The sequence below is a fragment of the Puntigrus tetrazona genome, chromosome 2 (assembly GCF_018831695.1).
Source record: "Puntigrus tetrazona isolate hp1 chromosome 2, ASM1883169v1, whole genome shotgun sequence".
Classification (NCBI taxonomy): Eukaryota; Metazoa; Chordata; class Actinopteri; order Cypriniformes; family Cyprinidae; genus Puntigrus; species Puntigrus tetrazona.
Window position 1 is genome coordinate 12,890,465 of NC_056700.1, and position 12,667 is coordinate 12,903,131.

Below are 12,667 nucleotides of genomic sequence, written 5' to 3' on the forward strand. Positions count from 1 at the left end.
CTAGAATAATAACTATATTAGCATTCACACAAACAGATATCAATATTTCTTTATTATAAGCACACACTGCTGCATTAAATGAGTTGTGACATTTCAGTGTTGTCACTTTGAAATACTGTGGAAAACGGATCAATAAGATCAGTGTGTTGTATATATACATCCCAGCAGGCATACAACATCATAAGATGTTGATATTTGATTTAATTTAACTTGCAACGTCAAGTGACCAAAATTCATAATTTAAAGTCCAATACCGACATTAACTGACATTGATATTTGTTGTTTTCAGGTTGTGTAACCAAAATCTAATGTTAAGTCAGATTGCCAGCAAATACTAACATCGAACCCATTTTCGTTCTCAACCAAAATGCAGTGTCTGTTTGACGTCATGTCCAACGTCAACCTGACATTATATTGATTTGTCTGCTGGGATCACTGAGTGTGAATCATCTCTGTGATGCACTGGAGCTTCGGAAGACATGGGGATCTTTTGGGTTGGGCAGGTGGTCCGAGCCATTGGGGTGCTATGCGGGGGTTCCTGGCATAGGGTGAGGTGGCAAGACGTGGCGTGCTTCAGAGGGGACTCGACGACGAGACTGACAATCCTTTTGTATTTCTTCAATGACAACCTCGGAACCAAATTAAATAGAAAATAAGAATAATCAACCTGATCAGGGGATAATCACACTCAAGAAGATTGCAGCGGATTGTCTCGTCGTCCAGCCCCGGCTAAAAGCGCGCACCAAAAGTGGCATCATGCCAGCTTTGACAAAGGCAGGAACTCCAAATATGGGGAGACACAAGGGAGAGAAAAACAAGACACTGAGACATAGGTCTGACAACAATATAATTACTTGTTAAATATTGAAAGTATAATTATTTATTTGCCATAGCACATCAAGGTCGTATTAATATTTCAAACAACACTGCTGTTATTTTATAGCCTACCTGAGTGTATTTACTATACTTCTCCTGTGTGAACTTGGCCTATGTGCCGCTGGCGTTAGATTCAGGAACCTCAGAGGTATGCAAATACGACTGAAAAACGTAGGAGCTGGCCTATGTTTTAGCCCGCTGTCCAATATTTCATGTAATGTGACCATAAATAAATAAACTACATTTTCATTCCTTTTCCTAGATCTAAAGGTTGCACTTCAGCGCAGGAGGTCTGTTTATTGAAAATCATTCCTCCAGCGCACAGTCAAGTTGAAGAGCAGTTTGTTTTATCAAGCAGGCATTCAGTAATCACATCCCAGCAGGCCTTGCAGTCTGGTATGCTTGCTTGAGCACCTAGCATTTCACATGCACAGTGAAAATTGTGTATTCACCGCACACCTGTACGGTTTATAAGCTAGCTTTTAAAGTTCCCCAAGCTTAGTGTTAATTAGCTACGTAAGCTAGGATCAACCGACATGCTTGCTAATGGCAGTTTTTATGAATAAGCAGATTCACAAATATTTTTTTCTGAACCGTCCAAATGGTCTGTATGACATGCACCATGGTCGTAAATAAAAGTTTTAACAAAGTAAACGACAAGTCACTTAAGCAAATGTAGACATTTGAAAACAGTGTTTTGCAATTTAAATGCTATTTACATGAATTTGCTTTGCTGCCTCGTACCATGTGAAATTACTTGAGGAAAGGAGTTTTTCAAACCACCCGTTACAGATCTGCACTCATGCAGACAAACTTAATGGCTTAAGAATTCTTAATATTTTATGCTTTTTAGCATGACATGTTTATAACGTCTTAATACCAACATGGTCTCATAAAAATATGTACCTCTGTGCACTTTTTGTGCAGCACCGTATTTACCTGACTTATGTTTCGCAACAGTTTTAAAGAGAACCGGCTCTAAAACATAGACGTGAACCCTGGCACATTTTTATTACATTGATTTTGGCATTGTATTGCGGCGGTTGAGAATTGAAATATCTGTGGACTGTTGCTAAAAATTGATGCTCTATCATGTTGCAAACATGGCAACCTAACTTAACGTCTACGAAAACCCATAGATACTGAAGCTGAATATGTGTGATGTTAACGTTCAAAAGCATCACTTTTCAAATATCCCAGCATATTAATATGCTTTACTAATCGAAACTCTACATTTGTGTAAAAAAGAATAAGTATTACAGCATCTAGTGTTAATTTCTTTTGGAAACTGCAGTGATATGTACTTGTTGGTACATGTGTCTCGCTAAAAAGTGCACCAAGGTAAGTATATGCCATGAGACTAGGTAGCTTAATATATATACAAGTCAACAAAATTATTTTCACTGACAAAAATTTTAAGAACTATTAGTAGTTCATAAAGGGCTTTGTTTTAAGATAATAACCTGAGATCATTTTAGTACTTTTAGGAGATCATGTTGTTTCATACATGTCTCATATAATGAGAGAATTGTGCTATAAACCTGATCCGTTACATCAAAGCACTGAAAAAAAACATGTTTAATTATTCATGCTGCACTTTATTAACATTCATGATCTAAGGCTTTGCCAGTTCATGATGTCATAGCCAGCCATCTGTGTTCAAAACTGTCCTCAGCCTGAAACAATCCTCTCGCAGTTGATCTAATGAGGACAATTGTGTTTATATGTTTATTACAAACTTAATAAACATATTTGTGTTTGTGCTTGCTTTGGTAATAATTAAGTAATGTTTGCTTTTAAAAACAAAGTTTGTTTTTCAAAAGATATTATTGTTTTAAATCAGTAAACGTCTAAAAGATTAGGGGTTTACAGTGAGATATGTCAGGGATGTCCTTTTTGTTACCATTATTAATTGACTGTTTAGAATATTTTAGGTTTAAAGCCAGTAGAAAATACCACATTATATTTACAAGGCTGGAGTAAAAAAAAGAAGAAAGAGAGAGAGAGAGAGAGAGAGAGAGAGCAACATTTGGCTTTTTTTTTTGAACACATTTGATCTTAATTGTATAAGAAAGCTTTTATTCCACATCTCAAAAATCTTGAGCGTATTCAGTTTGAGATGCAATTTTCTTCTTACAAACTACCAGCCAGCCTGTCAGTGTTTCACCAACAAGCGTTACAGTCATGGAAAATCTGTTTTCATCATGTTTCTCTCCAAACAAGATGCTGCCATATTATGACAAGGAATAAATCCTTGTTTTTGTGCAACTGCTTTGCCACAGAACTAAACATGTGTTATGTTATTCAGAAGAGACCAAAATTACTTATGAAAAATCTGTGAGCTATGGTCTCGTTGTGAGCCAAATGCGCACTCCATATAACTAACAAAAGTGTTTTTAATAGCCTAACTGTCCTGGGTTTTATGGTTAGAGAGAGTTGTAGTAGGAATGCTGATTATGAAAGCATGCAGGGACTGAACAGAAGCAGCAAGAGAAGGGCAGTCAGTGTCAGTACATCTTTAGCCAAATTAAGTGAAGGATCTTCAAACCTTAGAGAAGTGCTTCAGAAATGCTTCCGGAATTGCTTATGTTACCAGTATAGCAGTGCTGAAACTTTTTTAAATGTGAAGTACATACAGAACACTAACAGACGAAAAAATCCCTGAAACAAAAGTATTCAGTTTATTGGTCTTTCATTTACACACAGCACATGCAGGCACTCTTAACAGTTTTAAATAAGGAACAATGAAAACCCATAATAATACTGCGATGCTCCTAGAAGCAAATTAGTTGTTTGCATGTTCTGATGTCCTGTGCAATTTAAATGACATTTTCCTGATTTTGTATAATTTGCTTCTATTTCCATGGTAGTTCATCCGAGGAAAGAAAGTTTCAACACATTTCGTTAAAATTTCGTTGGTGGATTTTTTTCTATATATATATATATATATATATATATATATTAGTATTACATTTTTCCATCAATGCAATTTTGCTAAAATGATATTATTTATTGTTATTGTATAAATTTAGGATCGGTAAATGCAAGCTGAAAAATGAGCAAATGGCAAAATGGTGCTCGTGAGAAAGGAATTTACAACTCCACAAAGACTTCCCAGTCGTATAGTACAAACATATGGTACAAGTGATTTATATATGCTTCGGTTTAAAATGTCCTGTTTCAAACCAAAAAAGCAGCACAGTTATCAACAACATGTTGAATGTACACAAACCATAAATTCACATTTCATTTTATTAAAAGCAAGCCTATGCTTATATTAGCCAGAGCGGATGAGTGCATTAAGTCTATTATTGTGTGCTATTAGGCTATGCCTTTCATCTCCTAAAAGCAGCTCTACTTAGTATGCAGTTTTCATATGCAATTTCTTATAGGTCTTACACTCTTCTGCACCTCCTGGTGTGAAGAACATGGGTATGCTTTATTTGTGAGTGGGTGGTCTTTAAATGAAAGGGATACCAAGGAGAACCTCTGTGTGGTCATTTTGATTCGAAATGTAGCAAGACAACAAAGTGGGAGAGAACAGATATGTTTTTTTGCAGAAAGGTACATACACAGAATATCTGATTTGGCGAGGTCACTTGAATAGTGCTATCTTTTATAATATCTGTAAAACTTAAAAACATCAACATTAAAAAAGCTACCTAGATGCTTTCATTCAAGGTCATTTCTGTAAGGTCAGATGAAGAAATGCAAACGTACTTGAATATGAATTTGTTTGCATACAGTGTTTCATATTTCATATAGTTTTGTAATTTCAACACCACAAAAAACATTTTAGAGTTACATTTATTTTTGCAATGAATACATAAACAAAGCATAAGCATCCTAATGGCTACATATCACTGAAATGGAAGTGAAGTGTGATAGCAGTAAAGTCTTTGTTGGATACAGTAACTTAACTTAAAAAGACCAGAAATTATTTGTGCCATCTATAAACCAATTTTTCTGTTTATAAAAGCAAAGCCTTGTTGTTTCAGTCGTTCGTTCAAGTAAAGGTCTGTTGGAGTGATTCATTATAAGAAGCAACTCAAATGAATCAAAACACTGCCATGACCTGTGACAGACAGATTTGAGTGCAGGTTAAATATCATTATAATAACTTTAAAAACACACATGCAAAAAAAATGATGTCTAATGTATACTCTTTTACATGAAAAGGGAATAAATTCTTTATGTCAGCGAATGTTCATGATGTTAGGGGTCATCGCAGGATGTCATCTAATTCGGTCTCTCTTTCCTCACATTCTTATTAGACTCATTTCTCGCTTGAAAAGCGATGTTACTCGTCCGAGCAGCTTATTGTACGTGTGCTTTTGTGTGGCTTTCAAACAGGAAATCATTTCAGCTTTAAGAACACAACATCTTCAAGAGGCTGCTGTACATAAGCTCTAATGCACTGTTGTCCAGTAGATCTCGACAAATGTTAATATGCAGCTAAAACGATATTAATAATGTTTCCCATTATAGCCACAGATGCCCTCATCCTCAAACCCAAACCACTGCTTATACATCTTGTCAAACTGGTTTTGATGCGGAAACAAATAGAGCTATTTTTCATTTCCGCATGTAAGCCTGGTGATGTCAATGTTTTGTACAGTATTCTAAATATGCACACGATATGTTGGGGAAATGCATCCCAGAGCATTTTTGATTTTACAGACCCATTGTTTTTACACTTTTACTAGACAAGCTGGGCTTTTGCAAGTTTTATAGGCTTATTATGAAGTAAATATGCTCATGCGCAATTTATTTGTTAAAGAACGATTAGACGTCTAGAATGATAGAGAAGCCAGTGGGAGTGAGCTTCTTGAGGTTCACTGAGGTTTTGTGAGTGAGTGTGTAGAGAGACAGGTTGTTCCTAATACAACACTGCAGGATGTGCCGGACATTTTCTCTTTGCGGTGACCCTGTGTACTTGTTAATAGGAGAAGGCATGTAGTCAAGATTGAAGAGGCATTGCATAGGTGCTACTTAGAATGGAGGAGCTGGCTGATTCTGAAAGTAGGATAGTGTTAATGGCAGAGGTGCAGCCAGTAATCAGATCTGATATATGACTGGCTCTTTTTTAGTTGGCTGTGTTGGGTTGTGGCGTCATCTATTGACCTATCTACAAGGAAAGACGTAAATATGCCAAAGTCCATTTTTGCGCATCAATGCAAGTTTTAATTTTTATTTGGCATACTATGTATGAATTTTCAAGACCGGCTGTGCTTTCTCATACATAACCAATTTAAAGATTTGTGCTGGTAGAGAGTGCACGTTGTATAGCAACCCAATAAATATAATAAATAGATATTTCTTTGTTTTTGTCACATCAAAGCTATATTTTCTCAAAGGTCTCCGTGCAGCATTCATTTAAACATCATTTTTTAGTGGTTGACCCCAGGACAAAAATATATGAAGCATTATGTTTATTATAAGATCTCATATCCTGACAAAATATGAAGTACAGTATTGAAACTACTTGCATCATGTATTCTTTGTGGATTAATCATATGAGCCTCTAGAAATGCCCCTCTCAAAAACTCATTAAGTGCATCCCTAGTGGCAGGTAAATAGATGGTGGTTGAAATGGCTAAAATCATGATGGTTTTTTATACCATTTGGTTCACATTGTGCATTAGCTACAGTAGTTCAAGAAGAGAACTCAAAACATTGTTAGATATTTTGAGAACGACAAGCACTTTTTGAGACAAAACAGCACTTTGCTTTGCATTGTATGTTCAAAGACTTTAGTCAGTAGATTGTCACATTTAGGGAAAAAATGCTTTTTTTTCCCCATCATAATGCATTTGCTGTTTCCAAAGATGTACCTGACTGCTAAAACAATCTTTCTACCATGTCAGAATGTCTCTCAGTTTTTAACTATAGATGTGTGCTTTGATTATTTAGAACACTTGTAGTGTACAAGTGCCATCAGCCATCAGCTCTGATTAGGAGAAAGCGCACATTATAATCATATGCAAAAATCTAAAATCTATAATTGGAATATATGATTAAATTTCCATACTAATTGTAATAACTCAAGATATGTGTCAGCTGCTTCTTCTTTACCACAGCCATTATTCGTCCAGTGTGACATTGCCACATTTCAGCTCTAAGCGCTAATTAAACTCTTTAAATAATGGGACGTCCTATGCTTTAGTAACGATTGTTTAAAATATAATATATACCGAACACGTTTTTTTCAGTTCAACTACAAATTTTAAAAACAATTAAGCCCTGCTCATATTAAAGTGAAAGTAACACAAAAGTAATGCAACACATAAAAAGTAACTAACTTAACTAGTTACTTTTTCAGGCAGTAACACAATATTGTAATGCATTACTTAAAAAAAAACAACAACTGCTAATTACCAAAGATTTCTCATTAGTTTCAATAGTGTTGAACTTTCCTGTGTCATATTCTTCATGCAATTAGTTTGAGCGACATTTCCTTCAGCCTGAGGCATATTTATTTTACTTCTGGTGTAAAACCGCTTTTACATTTGCCAAAAGTACAACTTTATATATTAAACACAAACAAGCAAGCCCTCCCAGTAACTTAAAGGTAACAGTGTACTTTTTTAGGTGATAATGCAATACTGTAATGTGTTGCTTTTAAAAGTAACTTATCCCAATAATGATGCATTACTCAAAGGTGAGACCTGACTTTTTTTTGCTGTTATTTCCTATTGTGAAACAATGTTGCTTTATACAGAAACACCACAATTTTTGCAGCCAGTGCTGTCTTATTTAACAACCCTTATTCATTCCCCAACATTAGTGACTGTAAATATAATGAAATAAACTTCTCATTATCTCCTTGCTTTGTGTGCCTGAAATGTATCAAAATGAAGTTCCACATGTGTGAACAAGCAATGTGTGAATATCCATAAATAGTAAATCTTAAAAACGCAGGCTTAATACCTGTGAAGAAGAACTGCATCTGCGGTGTCTAAACATATCTGAGGAACTAAATTAGCCTATTATGAAGTACCTCATTTAAGAGAATACTACAATTTAGCCAGCTGCTTTCATTATATCAGTGTGACAAATATCTATTTGGTATGCAGAAAAGCATAGCTGTTTATCGTTCAGAAACAAATTAATTTACGTATCCATCAACGGGAAGTCAAGTGGATGACTAAATTATCTAGGCCATTGTAGCCCAGCACAGCACATTTATCACTTATCAGCTCATTAGTGAAGACATCAAGACCTGATCTTTGGTAGATTTCTCTAATATTTCATTTATATTTGGCAGATCACCCTGTTACAGTTTATTTTGCAGTAATGCCTGACATTATCCCTTACAGATTTACCTTTACGTCAGCTTGGTTTACATTTAATAATTTGTTAATATCATTCTTACCAACTTATTCATTGTCAGTATCGTCTAATGTCTCTAAATAGTGGGATTTATATCAGTGATGTTACAAACTCTCATGTTCAACCTAACTTCATCCAGTAAAATCAACTAAACTTTATTATATTATGTCGTTTTGTTTATTTGAGTGCTAAAACTTTATCATTTCATAAACCAAATTGCCCGTACACATTGTTTTACACATTATTTGATTATTAGGAAATCATTAATCATTACAAAGACTAATTGTGTGTAAGGGTCCCCCCTTTCCTGAAGAACGGAATTTTCCCCTTTGACCGGAATGTTCCCCTTTCCTTGTGTTTCTTTAAAATCACTTATATTTATTAATCTTTTGCTTTTCCAATTTTAATTCTGACCCTTCACATAATTTTGTTCTCCAATCTTTTCGTGATTTTAGTTATATTTAAATGTAACTGCTGATTCCTTCTAGTTGTGATTAAATTTGGATCATTAATTAACTTCCTAGTTTCAACTTATCGTTCGTTAGGAGTCTGGGTCGCTTAGAGACCTTGTTTGGCCAGAACAGACTCACGACACATCTGGGCTAGTCCAAGTCTTAGTCAGAGGCTACCCCGTAGATCGCTTACCTTAATGCAGCCATTTCCTCAATAGACTCAAAAAGAGTCATTTTTTTATGCGTTCCCTAAGTAATAGCATGCTAAGCCAGTTTGGTGGCCAGAAGTCAAGATCTCAAAAACGTGCCCCCGGTTCCATCCATCGATCGTTGATCGGACTCACCCTAGCACACCAAACAATGCGGAAAACCTCAGAAGTCACTAACCTACTAGAGAAGATATTCCAGACAATATTATAAGTTAACCAAGATTAACGTTTATTTTGCCAGGCAAGAATAGTTTCCAAATTGGTTAAATTCATAAACATTTGCACAACTGATCAGCAGTACAAAAATAAAACAAAAAAATAAATAAAAATAAAATAAAAAAATAAAGGTCATTATACATGGTCTTGAGAAAGTACATAGTATGGTGTATGGGGACACACACCACACTACGGGTCGATCTGGCTACAGAATTGCGCCTTGTTGTGTTTTGTCACTTATATACTTAGACCAGACAAAGAGATCCCAAATGTAGTTGTAAAAACCTTTTGGTGTTAAGGTTCCCGTGCTCCAGTGTCACACCTGGCTGGAACACGTTCAGAGACCCAAAAGGAAGACACACCTTTTACCAATCGCACTGAGACCTTTCAAATGAGACCAAACATGAAAGTGAAGAACAATAGGTTCACAAGACACATGACATATAATGCCTTATTCCTAATGAACTTTAAGCCAAGTCTTTTGGGCAGAAGGAGGGGAAGCAGGAATAGCAGAGGTGAGGAGGGTGTCATAAAGCAACAGGGAGGGATGGTGTTGTTTACTCTCTTTTTTTTCCTTTGGATATCCCTTCTCAGATTAGTCTTATTGCATTACAGATTTTTATTTTGCTCCTTACATGTGAGAAACAAATTGATTAGTAACCCTCCTGGTTCTTTCGTCCATTTTTTATGTGACAAATGTAAAGAACAAATCTTCATACCCCTTCACATAAACACTTTCCAACTTCAGCATTAAAATTGCAAGGATGCTTTTGTTCTCCCTTTTACAACAACATGGGTTTCTACTTAATGATACTGAATGATTTGATTATCCTGATTCATAAAATCAGCAAATCAGCGTTAGGTTAGGTTAGACTAGGCTAGCCTAGGCTTTTACTATGTTAGGTCAGGCTAACATTATCTTATGTTATGTTATTTTAAGCTATGCTATGCTATATTATATTATGTTATGTTATGTCACATTATGTTAGCCTATGTTATGTTGTGTTATGTTGAGAATCATTTGTAAAGCACTAATGTTACAGAGCATACAAGTCTAAACATGTTAAGAGAGAACCCACTTATAGCCTCAGATCTTTTTAGTGACAGCTCATTTGTCTTTGTCTTTGAATCTGACATCCAGGCATTTTTATATGATTTCAGATAGACACTGAGCAGCATGTTATCTGCAGATGACTCATAACCATCAAAATGTAGTCACAAGTTTGGATGACAGATTGAAATGACCTTTGCCATTACAGTGGCATGTCTTCTTGACATAAAGCATAGAATCCATTGAAATGTGGAAATGTTTTGTCAGTGAGTGAGTGGTACCAGAACATCAACATCCCCCCAAGTAAGGTTGACCCCATTATCCCGTACCAGCCAATGGGCAGAGCTAACATAGAGTATTTTACTTGAAGTTACACATTAGCACTTTAGTCAACCAAATAGTTTTTATTTTATGTTGTATTGCTAGGAATTTGAGAATAGGTATATATATTAAAATGTACATGTTTCTTCCTTCAACTGACAGTCTAGTTTCAGGATCATTTTTTATAACAGTAAACTTGTTTATTAATGAAATAATATACCAGTTATTATTATTATTTATTTATTTATTTTTAAATTAAAAATCCAAATGCATTTTTGTTAGCAGTATTAATGCTGCCAAAAAATTCATTTGCACTGACATATTTGTGTGTGTAGAATGCTCTATTATTGCTGATTTCATGAAAGAATCTGAAATATTTCTTACATTCACAAGTACAATTTTTTCTACTGCAGCTCTTTCTGCACACTTTTTTTATTTTATAAAAATAAAAATTCTATGTATGTTGTGTTTAGTTCAAGGACTGTATAGCATTCATAGAGCTATTGATGTCAAAAATCTCAAGACTTATGTAACTACTGTTGAAAATGGCTATTATATGTAATAATATGTAATAGAAAGATAGACATATAGAATATTTTCTTTATATTTTTCTGCATTTCTTAGGTATTATCACTGAGGTGTACAAGATGGTCATGACACTTAAGTTAAGTTAAAGATAAAGTTACAGTGCTGGTGTGAGATAAACATTGCAAACTTTCAACCGTCTATAGTTTACAACATGGTAGTTTCTGAATTTAGTGACATGTACAAGTTGGAATACTTCTAATGAAGCTCATGAAGCTATAAAGGGTGTAGAGAGCTGCTCTGATACAGACATATCTAATATTCAGCCTTCTAGCTTGCTTAAGGCTTTCACAAGAAACGTAAAGTGTGTTGGCTTGTATATTATATAACATTTGTGATTTATGTTCTTGAAAAACCATTATTGCAACTTTGATCAAATTTGCTTTTTAATGTTGAAGTTTTTAATTTCATTATTTAATTTATTTATTTATTTATACGGCATCAGCAATTTACCTATAATGAAATAAATATGGCATAAGGTAGATTATGAGATTATGTATAGATTTTGCCTGAAGGTGCCTTCTTCCCATGAGACAGATGAGGCAATATTACAAATTACAATATATTATACAGTACGCTTTATTAAGCGTGATTATTTCATATAGGTTACTTTTAATGTCAAAAGCAGATTTGCTTAACAAATCAACATTAACAACATTGAGTTTCTTTTTTCCAAGCTTTTTCTTTCTTTCTTTCTTTTTTTTTTTTTTTTTTTTTTTGCCCAACAAAGCCCTGTTTGTCTCAACTCTTCACTAAACTGTTGTTTGTGCAGTATTCAGAGTTATGTGGTTATCACAGAAGGTGTCAGTCCCTTTCTTAGGGCCCTTTTGAATGTAATTGATTTCCTACATTTGGACATAAAACTGTATAATCAATAGGCTAAAGAGAGAAGAGTCAGCTTTGATTCATGAGCCTTGTTAAGCATTTGTAAAATGTGAATAACGAGATTTGTTAGATGCTAATCTGAACCTGTAAATAAAACAACAGCCAATAATTTATATTATAAAACAATTATGGTCCTCGAATTGGAGTAGCATATACACAGTTCACCGTGACCTTTCACTACATGTATCACTTCTCTTGTTTGTCCTTGTGTGTTTCACACATAGTAACGTGCCCCTCTCTTGCATTGTGCACCATTCACTCAATCAATATGTTCAAAAACACTGTATTCAACAACATTAGTTCATTCACCTTATTTAATATCTTCAGATTTATTAAAAAAATCTCTTTGAGTAAATCATTGGATTATTGATATGTAGCCAATTCATTCAAAACACAGATTTATTCAGAAATTAACAAGCAATTATCCTAATTAATCACTGAATCATTTACATAAATTTAAATATGATATATGCAAGGCACAGTTAATTGTCCCTTTATTTACTTGATGATTTTACAAACATACAATCAAAATGCTTAAGGAAAACGCCTGCCTTAAAGGATTTTACCTATTTGTTTCAAGCAGTGGAAACCCCATTCATACACTGCCCTTCTTCTGATATTAGTTTATATTCACCCATCAAAATGCCTCTGATTGGTGGAGAAATCTGTGGGAGGAGCCTGTGCTCAGCATGTCAGACAGTGGCTGTAGAGGAAAGAGTATCTCGCCTGCCTGCCTGCCA